The following is a 12,799-nucleotide window of genomic DNA, read 5'->3' on the forward strand; positions in this document are numbered from 1 at the left end:
CACGACGATAGTGGAAGAGAGAATAGCCTAGAGGAATTCGAAATCCCACAGGTAACGCCAGAAGAAGTAAAGAAAGCCTTAGGAGCTATGCAAAGGGGGAAGGCAGCTGGGGAGGATCAGGTAACAGCAGATTTGTTGAAGGATGGTGGTCAGATTGTTCTAGAGAAACTGGCCACCCTGTATACGCAATGCCTCATAACCTCGAGCGTACCGGAATCTTGGAAGAACGCTAACATAATCCTAATCCATAAGAAAGGGGACGCCAAAGACTTGAAAAATTATAGACCGATCAGCTTACTGTCCGTTGCCTACAAAGTATTTACTAAGGTAATCGCAAATAGAATCAGGAACACCTTAGACTTCTGTCAACCAAAGGACCAGGCAGGATTCCGTAAAGGCTACTCAACAATAGACCATATTCACACTATCAATCAAGTGATAGAGAAATGTGCAGTATATGACCAACCGTTATATATAGCTTTCATTGATTACGAGAAAGCGTTTGATTCAGTCGAAACCTCAGCAGTCATGGAGGCATTACGGAATGAGGGTGTAGATGAGCCATATGTAAAGATACTGGAAGATATCTATAGCGGCTCCACAGCCACCGTAGTCCTCCACAAAGAAAGCAACAAAATCCCTATAAAGAAAGGCGTCAGACAGGGAGATACGATATCTCCAATGCTATTCACAGCATGTTTACAGGAGGTATTCAGAGGCCTGGAGTGGGAAGAATTGGGGATAAAAGTTGATGGAGAATACCTTAGCAACTTGCGATTCGCTGATGATATTGCCTTGCTTAGTAACTCAGGAGACCAATTGCAATGCATGCTCACTGACCTGGAGAGGCAAAGCAGAAGGGTGGGTCTGAAAATTAATCTGCAGAAAACTAAAGTAATGTTTAACAGGCTCGGAAGAGAACAGCAGTTTACGATAGGTAGCGAAGCACTGGAAGGGGTAAGGGACTACATCTACTTAGGGCAGGTAGTGACCACGGATCCGGATCATGAGACTGAAATAACCAGAAGAATAAGAATGGGCTGGGGTGCGTTTGGCAGGCATTCTCAAATCATGAACAGCAGGATGCCACTATCCCTCAAAAGGAAAGTGTATAACAGCTGTGTGTTACCAGTACTCACATATGGGGCAGAAACCTGGAGACTTACGAAAAGGGTTCTGCTGAAATTGAGGACGACGCAACGAGCTATGGAAAGAAGAATGATGGGTGTGACATTAAGGGATAAGAAAAGAGCAGATTGGGTGAGGCAACAAACGCTGGTAAACGACATCTTAGTTGAAATCAAGAAAAAATTGAGGACGACGCAACGAGCTATGGAAAGAAGAATGATGGGTGTGACATTAAGGGATAAGAAAAGAGCAGATTGGGTGAGGCAACAAACGCTGGTAAACGACATCTTAGTTGAAATCAAGAAAAAGAAATGGGCATGGGCCGGACATGTAATGTAACATTTCCGATAGTTTTATGAGCCCGCGCCTTCTTTTATATTTCTGGTACACCTAATCGCGATTCGGCAGAGAGACCATGCGTATTTGTTTCAAATCCCGCATAAACTACTTTGGTATAATTGTGGATTATTCCAAAACGGTTTAAAAATCCTAAAAATTTCGAAGTGCAGATCTTTCGTTCGACGACCTGATCAAAACAGCAACTGTTCCATCCTAGGATGAAATAGAATAGAAAAGTTGTTCCGTTGAGCATTCGACGCTTCGGAATATTCACGCGCTGTTTCAGATTCCTGGTATTCTCGTGCTTTCGCAATTTGAGCCTGACTGTTTCGAATGCCTATCCATGATGCTAAGCCAGAAGATTAAGGGGATCCGACAATCTCGATTTTCTTTTGTTAGTTAAAACCATATGAAGAAAAAGGACAAAACCAGGAAACGCTGAAGCTAATAATAAGATCAAGCTTTCTCTGGGTTCATTGTCTGTTTTCTCTATATGGTTCTAACTATCCGTGATCCTGTTAACATGCGCTTCATAACACCGAGCAGAACTGAGAATAGACAGCATTGCTGCTGCGGTGCTGGCATTCGTTCCGCAGTGTCACACTAAACCCAACTGACGAATAATCTTTCGGTTGTTATGTCGCATGTTATATGCACCAAGTATAGTTTGGCACTGTCGAGATATCCCATGCTAACTTTTTGTTTTGCAAAAGTCATTTCAGAGGGATATTTATAATTGCTTTGATTAAATAAAACAATTGCACGCAGACGAGGTGTACCTAGGGCAAGCACCTAGAACCTTTTCTGGCACGCCAAGAAAAGCAAAGAGCACGTAGGCAGTTTTTCCGCAAAGGCTAAAAAACGTTTTACGCGCGCTACTAGTTTCCTTGAAGAAAATACGTTACAGATTGTTAATTCTCAAAGACACGTTTCTCTCGATTGCCGGCAAGCAAGGGCAGCCGTTGGCAGGGAAAAACATAGAATGCCAGCGACATCTGTGGGACGTGCACGAAGGCGCTAGCGGTATTGGCGCGAAAGCAAGTTGTACGCATCATGCGTTTTGGAGGAAAAACATCGCCGGTTCTGCGCTGACATATCTGCACGCAATAATCATATATCAAACTTCTAGTATATAGTATATTTCCCACAAAAATCCACCAAGTCAATACGATGAAGGGAGTACGGGCGGGGCAATAAAGAACAGTGCTAATACATGTTGGAAGAGCAGGCGTGTTTGAAAAATAGCTGGTTATGACGCGACATGGCCATCGACACTAGCCTAAAAGAATGCAAAGAACAATGAACCACTCTACTCGAGATACTATGACGACTACGTAAAGGGCACCACTGTACGCAGAGTGCACAATACATGGCTTCTGAAGTTATGCCATTGGACATTAACTACTGCCGAAACTTAACAAGGCACAAATTCCTTCCCAGATCACATAAGCTACCCTTGTTTTGTCCAATTGCCCAAGATATTACCGGATCATGACACATTCAGTGATTTTGTTATGCAATTACTGTACGCGCTTTACAGTCGCGTGTGCGTCAAAAATTGCAGTAGCCCCAAAAAAGCGGTAGTCTCTCGTAGCGAACTACGCAAGGCATGCCACTAAAGCTTCTCAAGCTTATGAGACAGCTATGTCGTTAGAACGCACTTGAGCGGCGTACTTTCTTTTCCGTCCTTGGCTTGCCCTGGCCGACAGAACGCGCAGTGAAGATTAGCATGTGAAGGTCGCCGTCTTGAAAATAAATAAATGTCCCGTGGTGTTTCCATCGCACGTGAATTGCAGCTTTCGCCATACAGTGTACCGTCAAGCACCGAAATGGCTGCCCTAAACAGTTATTTGATCTGTCTAAATAAACAGTTATTTAGTGACCAATCTGTCCTTTCGTACTATAAGCCGACTCTAAAATAAAGGTTTTCGTATATGGCAAAAAAAAACACGCCTCATAATACTCTAATAAAAACATTGGCGAAATATAGGAACTGTCTAAGCACAGGCACAGAAGCAGCAGCATCCGGCGATCTTCAGTGGCCAGGGCCACACAACCATCGCTCCGGCTGCCCAGTTCGTCGGCGATCACCAGGCACATGTGGGTGTCAGGGAGGAGCACATCAATAGTGCGTAATGCGCCCACTAAATGGATGGCATACGCAGAGAAAATTTGAGCAGCTAACACTCAGATGACATCACCGCGCGCCAGCTCCACAAAGGCTACTATGAGCGGCGCTACAGGCTCCTAATGTGAAGCTCAGAGCAGAGGCGAGCCGTCCGCGTGTCGTACCCCCTCAGCACATCCACCAACCGGTTTACAAAGCGGTTCCACGCCATGGCCATGACGGGTGCCGTGCGCGGCCGCTGCTGCCATCCAAGATGGAGCTCAGGGTAAAGGTCCACATTCACAGCAACATGCTCGGCACATTTTCCTGTGAGCGAATCAACAACCTCTGCTTCCTTCTCCAAGCGAACCTCAAGTTCAGCCGTTTCAGTTGTGCTCGTCTCAATACACGCTGAAGTCTGACGCATTCCGCACTAACTTTCTCTAATTGGCTGTTTTGCGAAACGAGGTTCTCATTGACTTTCTCAAGAGAATCCTCAGTTAGTTCGGTCGCAAGCATGGCATTATTTTCGCGTAATTTTACCAGTTCAGAACGAAGGAGTTCGGGGTCGGCCTCAAGCTTTCCAGAATTCTTAGTAAGAGTTTGCTTTTGTTCGTTCAGTCTGACAACCAGGACCTCCGATGCCTGTACCTGGTGCTGCAGAGACGCTGTTAGCGTCGCATGCCGATTACTTCTTTCATCGAACTGGGCACGCAAGGAGGCGTGAGCTGCTCGCACTTTCTTAATTTCAGACAACACACTCTTTTCTTCGGCAGCCACGTTAAGCTTGCACTCGTTCTTACTTAGCTTGTGTTGAAGCTCGGAGCAGAGCGTGTCCAGCTGTTGCTTGGAGGCTTCGAGCTCTTGCACCCGTGCTTGAATCTGGTCTGCCCTGCACGTAACACAGTTCAGCTCATCTTGTTCTTCCAGTAGTCGCATTGAATGAGCCTCCTTCTCGCATCCAGCCTGACTCAACTGTTCTTCCAGCTCTCTGTGGCGAGACCGAGTTGCCTCCAGTTCAGTGCGCAATGTGGCAATGATTTCCTCAAGTTTTGCGCATTGTTCCTCGCTGTCCGACAGTTGGGATGAAAGCAATACACTTCTTACAACCGCTTTTGTAAGCTTCAGCTCCTGATTACCACGTGTTGGGTCCAGAGCGAACATCTTTGAATTCTGTTGAGGCAATGCATGCGGATGTTTCCTATTCTCTACAACTTCACGCATGCTTTCGGCCTGCGCCACCTTTTCCACCTCCGATGATTGAAAAGGCACGTTCAGCTCGGCGTTTGACTTGAGCAGCTCCTGGTTCATGGCATCAGAAGCGGCCGACTTTTGTGCACGGCCTCCATTCGGATGACACATGCCCGCGCCAGCAGCACGATGGGTCCCATGAGCGGCCGCTTCTGTCGTCCAAGGGGGAGCTGCGAGTAGACGCGGTGGTCCGTCTGCATGCGTTAGCCCCTGTGCACGGCCACCACTCAGATGACACGTACCCGCGCCAGCAGCACCATAGCTCCCATGAGCGGCCGCTTCTGTCGTCCATGGCGGAGCTGCGAGTAGACGCGGTGGTCCGTCTGCGTGCGGTAGCCCCTGTGCACGGCCACCACTCGGATGACACGTACCCGCGCCAGCAGCACCATAGCTCCCATGAGCGGCCGCTTCTGTCGTCCATGGCGGAGCTGCGAGTAGACGCGGTGGTCCGTCTGCGTGCGGTAGCCCCTGTGCACGGCCACCACTCGGATGACACGTACCCGCGCCAGCAGCACCATAGCTCTCATGAGCGGCCGCTTCTGTCGTCCATGGCGGAGCTGCGAGTAGACGCGGTGGTCCGTCTGCGTGCGGTAGCCCCTGTGCACGGCCACCACTCGGATGACACGTACCCGCGCCAGCAGCACCATGGGTCCCATGAGCGGCCGCTTCTGTCGTCCATGGCGGAGCTGCGAGTAGACGCGGTGGTCCGTCTGCGTGCGGTAGCCCCTGTGCACGGCCACCACTCGGATGACACGTACCCGCGCCAGCAGCACGGTGGGTTCCATGAGGGGCCGCTTCTCTCGTCCAAGACAGAGCTGCGAGTAGACGCGGTGGTCCGTCTGCGTGCGGTAGTCCCTGTGCACGGCCACCACTCGGATGACACGTACCCGCGCCAGCAGCACGACGGGTCCCATGAGCGGCCGCTTCTCTCGTCCAAGGGGGAGCTGCGAGTAGACGCGGTGACCCGTCTGCGTGCGGTAGTCCCTGTGCACGGCCACCACTCGGATGACACGTACCCGCGCCATCAGCACGATGGGTCCCATGAGCGGCCGCTTCTCTCGTCCAAGGGGGAGCTGCGAGTAGACGCGTTGGTCCGTCTGCGTGCGGTAGCCCCTGTGCACGGCCACCACTCGGATGACACGTACCCGCGCCAGCAGCACCATGGGTCCCATGAGCGGCCGCTTCTGTCGTCCATGGCGGAGCTGCGAGTAGACGCGGTGGTCCGTTTGCGTGCGGTAGCCCCTGGGTACGGCCACCACTCGGATGACACGTACCCGCGCCAGCCGCACGATGGGTCCCATGAGCGGCCGCTTCTGTCGTCCATGGCGGAGCTGCGAGTAGACGCGTTGGTCCGTCTGCGTGCGGTAGCCCCTGTGCACGGCCACCACTCGGATGACACGTACCCGCGCCAGCAGCGCGATGGGTCCCATGAGCGGCCGCTTCTGTCGTCCAACGTGTAGCTTCCAGTAGACGCGGCCCCTCTGCGTGTGGTACACCGAACGGAGGGCCACCACACGGATCACGACGCGATACCGCACCAGCTCCACGACAGGTTTCGTGACCGGTATGAGTGTCGTTCTTGCGCCCCATTGCTTGAAGCGTCCCTAAGCGGTGTCCTCCAGATGGCCCAGCGTGAACCTGTCAAGGAGCGCTGTCCGGCCTCGTTTCGTCAGAGTAGTGACGGGCCTGAATGGTGAACCACCACTCAGCCTACGCAAAGAATCGGTGCTCACCAGGCGCCGGTAGTTGACCCAGCCGGCAGATGAGTAAAAGCACTGTGAGGAATACGTAAACGTTGCCGATGTGGCGTGCTGTCGTCCGTGGCCAGGCAGAGCAAGCAGAGCAGCAGCTTCGGCGACCAGCCTTGCTGAGATCGAGAGCGCGCGTTCTCCTTGCTCGTGGCTCGAGAGGCGAGGTCACGGGATTGGCTGTAGTTACAATGACGAGTGATGATGATAGATCGCGATGATGATGACGCTATATTCGCCCCCTGAGTGGAATGCATTTAAAAGGAAGGCGTTTCTCTAACCCTCTCCGCCCATGCACTACCGGGAAGACGCGGCGGCTGAATGTCCGCTCCGCAGGGCTTCCGTGAGCTGCCGCTCCTGAAGCCAAGGCTGAATTCTGAGATGAGGTGATTATAATATTCTCAAATATTATAATTAGGAGAAAAAGTCAATGAAAAAATATTAGAGCGACAAGAAAAACTCCCGATACAGCTTTCTGTTGCTCAATATGTGCTACATAAAAGTGTTTTTCCGAGCGTGAAAGAAAGCCGCAAATGCACGCAAAATTGCCGCGTGACTGGCCACTCGATGTACTTTGCGTGTATTCGCGGCTCCTTTCACGCTTGGAAAAACACTTCTATGTAGCAGGTATTCAGCAAGAGAAAGCTGGCTGTATCAGGAGTTTTTCATGTCGTTCTACAATTTTCTCATTGACTCTTTTCATCTAAATATAAAATTTGAGAAGTTGATTGCTTAATTAAGACTAATTATCTAATTTGGCGGAATGAGTATATAATATGAATATCACCAAGTGAGGGTGTTGCGACTCGGGGTTCGAAGACGTGGGATCCTCTTTCCTCGGGGAGTAGTAAGTGAACGTGAGGCTGGGTCCGATATTTAGGATGTTTGACAAACACGTATATGTTTACATATATACAAGGAAATGCAAAGTAATACAGAAAAGTTGATGATGAAGTGGTAGTCGCCGATCACTCCCGCCGTCAGTTGCTCCTTTTATGCCTAGCGTGATCATTGTTAGTCACTTCCCCCAATCCGGCGTCAGGATACCGATGACATCAGGTCCCACCAATCCGGTGTCAGCAGATCGATGACATCAGGTTCCACCAATCCGGAGGTAGGTTGCCCTTTCCTTAAGGGGAACTTGGTCGGAAACGCACGAACATCCTGGGCACAAACAGGGAAAGGAGGAGAACGTACGCTGACTCCGATCGTATTCTGACAGGTGATGGCCGTGTCATCGCACGGACAGCGTCTCCGGCTTGGGCATGCTAGTTTGTGCTACTGACAGGTGACAGCCCTATCATTTTACTGACCACGTCTCCGGCTTCGACACGCCAATTTGTGCAGCTGACACAGGTCACACAGGCGTGTGACAGGTGACAGCCGTATCATTGCTAATTGCTCAAACTTCTCCTGAACGAGGTATTCCCACGCCGGTCTTGAAGCATCAGTGTCGAGAACCATTTTAACGAGGCCGTCGGCCCATTCCCCATAATCGTGCGAGCCGTGACCGAGGGGTGCCGCGGAGTGAACAGCCGACCACAACAACAGCAAACAACATTACCTTGGTTCTGTGCAGGTACGTGGCATTCGCATATTTTTAAACTCTGGCTAAAGTTAGCTGGGACATTTGAATACGAGATAGGAAAAGGAGCTTTTTGTTATCTTAGCAACCAACCCTACTGCCACACTTACACTGGTTCACATTTATATCACACCCACTCCACGAAGCACAGACTGTTGAGGCTGACAGACGTCGCTAGACCACGTGCTGTGTGCCCAAATACAACCGACAACTTGGTTTGAGCCTTACTGCGTGTACCAAGTGCTGTCGGGAATGCAACTTTTGTAGCTGACCATGGAATGCGTCTGGAACTGCGGGCCCCGTGACGTAAGCACGCTGCGTGTCTACAAAGGATTCACTGATCCTATGGTCGCCGTATGACGAATGCCATTGCATGTCAGCGAGTATGCAGCGTTTCACCTAGTTTAATACCCCAGCCGAAAGCGACACATTGAAGTAAAGGAATCCGGCAGCTATGGGCGCACAGGGAGGCCAAGGGGGCCATGACCCCTCCCCCCCCTTCAAGCCTAATTGAGTACACTGCCGTATAGTTCCATGAAAGATGCTAAAAGAGGATAGAGGCATTGATAGATCGATAGATAGAAACAAAATGGGTGGAGTAGGCTATAGTAATAAGCCGCATTAAAAGTCCTTACGATACAGCTGTTCGTAAGAGCATGCGCAAGCCAATTGGGGTATTGACATATTAGCGATAGTGGCCGGCCCATAGCAAACAGCCGTTACGGTCCAATACTTTCGTGAATTAGCCTCCAGAAAAGTTTGCTATCGAAACACCTATTACAGTGAAGCTTTCAAGGGGACTCCCACAGCCGTTTTCGCGTGGCTGCGTGCTACGGCGTAGTTGATATCAAATGTAAATACAACGCAACCTGTGTCAAAATTCCGAGTTCGCTTTAAAACGTAATGGTGAATGATTACAGAAGTTACCAAGCGCATGTCTAATTTGAATGGACAACCATTTATATGCGTGGTTTTTCTAACCAGTAATCCGTACTTTTTTTTCTTTTTTTTTCACGTTGCGTTCTACCTGTTTCACGTCGGAGGTCAGCTAAAGACTGTGACGGTTATATCTGATGGAGTTGTCCAGCAACGCCTCTACGTGGGAGCTCCGAAGCGGTCGTTCGACTAAGCACGTCGACCAAGGCGTCAGTGAGAATGCATAGGGCGTAATGGATAATCACTAAGAACAGCCAGCAAACAGACCCCTTGTCTTTGAAGTACTAGTTGCTCAGGTTGGCATACATATGCGGAGGACTTTTTTTTTCTAGGAGGTACAGCGCGACAAATAAATTTTCTGCTTCGGTTTTGTAGCACTATAAAATGACATTAACATTGTCAGAGCAACAGGATGTGTACAAAATTGGCCCAACCGCCTCTCAACGTACGAGCTGGAGACGCTATTCAATTGTCCTAAACTATAAACGGCCAATTCTCTTTTTGCGAGCTCCATGTTTCACAATTTCTCCACATGGTCGTGCCGCTGAAATGGTGCTCTACAAACAGTTGCTAGCAGGACCGATTTTTCTCGATCCGCAAGGGGCTCGCATCTGTAACGAACATTAGGTTTCCGCGAAAAGTACATCCCTTGCAGTTCTAGAATACTCCAGATGTTCCGCAACTGTCCCTGAATGCTAAGATCCGCCTTCGCAACCCACAGGAGCAAGGAGGAAAACTAGAAAGAAGAGGGAGGAAACAAGCAAATCAGTTCTCCGAAAGCCCGCAAGGTGAAAGAAATTGCACGAAAGGGAAAGGGAAAAACCAACCAGCATTGTAGCGCGAAGCTACAAAGGAAACCCTTCGGGTGGATGCCAGATTTTCCCTTTCGCATATTTTGTTAACGTGAGTTGCTAGGTGAACTGAGTCCACCACAGGCCCTCTGTTCCGGGCCATGATAACACACCATATGCAGTCTTCAAAAACTTGCATGGTGTTTCTCTGCATCAGCTCCTCGATACATTCACCGAAATATGGCCAGACGCTATCATTCCAGCAGATTGGAAGCACTCTGTAGTGGTTGCTGTTTCGAAGCCAGGCAAGCCTCCTATTGACCTTAAAGCGTTGCGCCTCGTATGTTTGATTCCAAGAATATGCAAAATAGTCTAGCGAGTGCTAGCGTCCCGTATCTCTTAGTGGCTAGAAAGCGAGCCGAAGTAGCATCCAGTGCCAGTGGTGCAGCCAGAATTTTTTTTTTGCGGGATGGGGGGCACCCATCGTGGACGGGAAGGGTGAGGAAAGGATAGTGAGGCCCGGAAGGCCGCACGCTAATACAGCAATTTCGGAGAGGGCACGTTCCCTGAGCGCCATCCCATGGCTACACCACTGTACGGTGCAGATTATATTCCTCAAACACTTGGGCACAGAAGACTGCCTGGATATCATAGCCGAGCCCGTTCTGCGTGTTTCCCCATACGTACGTGTACACCAGCCATTGCAGCCGATATCGCTGATGCCTATACGACAACATAAAGCATGAAACCATAATTCACGACGCGGAATCTCTTGCTTTCCCTCTGCACGTAACCAGCCCTGTACATTCATTTCTAAATTGCCGTACATATTGCGTTTGTGTCAATGGCCAGTAAATAGGATGATCTTGAACAGAGGGATTCTGCAGTGTTAGGTCTTCACTCCTGTTCTTTGCAACTTGAACTTTACTCCCCTAGCGCGGTGGCTACTCCCTAAGGCACCCAACATACCAATTTTCGAATCTACGCCGACGACAGGGCCTTATGGTTTACAAATAAGAAGCTCAACACACAACAACGGAGCCTGCAGCAAGCATCTGACGTCCTCGATTCCTACGCCTACGGTGGAGGATTAGAAATTTGTGCTGCTAAATCGTGTTGCACCCACGCGTAGGAAACAAGTTCGATTGAAAACGACACTCTCAAACTAAGTTGTAGCTTTGTTTCGTGACGTGCTCGTTGCTTGAGGTATGGGTCCTTGGTCTCCATTTTCACCAGAGTGGAACAGGATAATGGTAGCTATAGGACACTAACGTAGACTTTCTACCTGTCACGAAGGATTGCCCCTATAGAGGCGGAGTGGCCTGTACTGTGGTAGCCCATAACATTGTTCGGTCTGTTCAACAGTTACGCATACTCTATCAGAGTCAGTTTTACCGGCGCACGCTGAACCCGTGGGATCGAATTGAGGATAATAATCGGGACGCGATGAGGGGAATCATCGCTCCCCCCCCCCCCAACGTTATCCTTCTCTTCCCTCTTCAAGAACACTCGCAGCAGAACGCCATAGTGGAATCGGCAACCAACGTGAACTATCACGCGAATTTAACTTACATTCCAGGGTTTAACGTGCCAAACCAACGATCTTATTAAGAGGCATGCTGTAGTTGGGGGCTTCGGATTATTTTTGCTCACCTGGGGTTTTTTAACGTGCACCCAAGGCACGGTACACGAGCATTCTTGCATTCGGTCCCCATCGGAATGCGGCCGCCGTGGCTGGGATCAAACCCTCGACCTCAAGCTCAGCAATGCAACACCATAACCAATGGACTACAGCGGCGGTTGCGCGCTAATTAATTAGGAATATTCTTTAAACAGCGCAAATGAGAGGACGAGAAGCAAACACACGACAGCGCTGTTTAAAGATTGACTATAGCCCCAACTGTTACTCGGGCTAGTTAGTCCACCTTAGTTAAAGAGAAAGCCTGTTTCATTTGCTGGTGAACTCTGACTACTTCTACAACGTAGTGCCTCAAGAAGATGAACTGCCCCCTGGAAGCGCACTTGCATGACAGATAATAAATCGCTTGGCTGCAAGAAGAAACCTAATCCCAATATGCCACTGCACACTGATGTTCCTTTTTACTCTAATGTGTTTTGGCAAATCCGTTCTGCGGAAGACAGCAAGGCGCAGGAACGTTCATGAAAGGTAAATTGTCAACCAGTTGACTTTAGCACGCAGCTACAAAGGAAACCCATACGGATTTCTCAGAACCAAAGCCTCGCAGTTGAAACGAAATTCGTCCTGGTCCGGGGATCGGACCCGGGACCAGCACTTTTCCGGGGCGGTCTCTCGACCATCTAAGCTAACCAGGAGGCAAGCGGATTGCAACGCGAGGGCGAATCAATTGACATCTCACAGCACAGGGACACCGAATATGGAAAATCGGCTCTGCGGGAACCCGCAGTGGGATGGACTTTTACCCATTTGTTACTTTAGGATAGCTGTCTCGCCATTTAATATTATTTCACAATCCTTCATATTGTGCTGGCGGTCACAGCATGGCCGGAGGGCTTTCGACCTTCTAAGAAGGGAGCTATTATCGTGTAGTGCTATTGGCTGTCCGTCTGTCTTCTTCATTCTTATCTTTTCTAACGCGATGAGAAAGTAATAATTCCGTTACTCCCAATGAAGCCCTTCCCGACACAGGATTTCACAGAGGGGTGAGGTGGTTACCCGGACCCCTGAAAGCTGCAATAGTCAGCAGTTATATGGCGTCGAAGAAATATTTGTTCCTGCCAATTGATGGGCGCCACTACATTGTCACATAAGTGCGATTTCGAACCTCTAAGAAAGTTTACAGATCTATAAAGCTGACAAACAGCGCTGCCTGCACTGCAGTGTTGAATCGCTAGGCCTTGTTATGGGCACTTGGGGCGTTGGTTATTATTGCTA

The 12,799-nt window shown here is 49.6% G+C and overlaps 1 long non-coding RNA gene across 3 annotated transcripts in view; it reads left to right on the forward strand.

Moving 5' to 3' along the window:
* The window catches only part of LOC142566116 (uncharacterized), a 281,596-nt gene that overhangs the window by 77,790 nt on the left and 191,007 nt on the right, over nucleotides 1-12,799 (forward strand). The window lies entirely within an intron of this gene.

This window comes from Dermacentor variabilis, chromosome 1 (assembly GCF_050947875.1).
Source record: "Dermacentor variabilis isolate Ectoservices chromosome 1, ASM5094787v1, whole genome shotgun sequence".
NCBI classification, from domain to species: Eukaryota; Metazoa; Arthropoda; class Arachnida; order Ixodida; family Ixodidae; genus Dermacentor; species Dermacentor variabilis.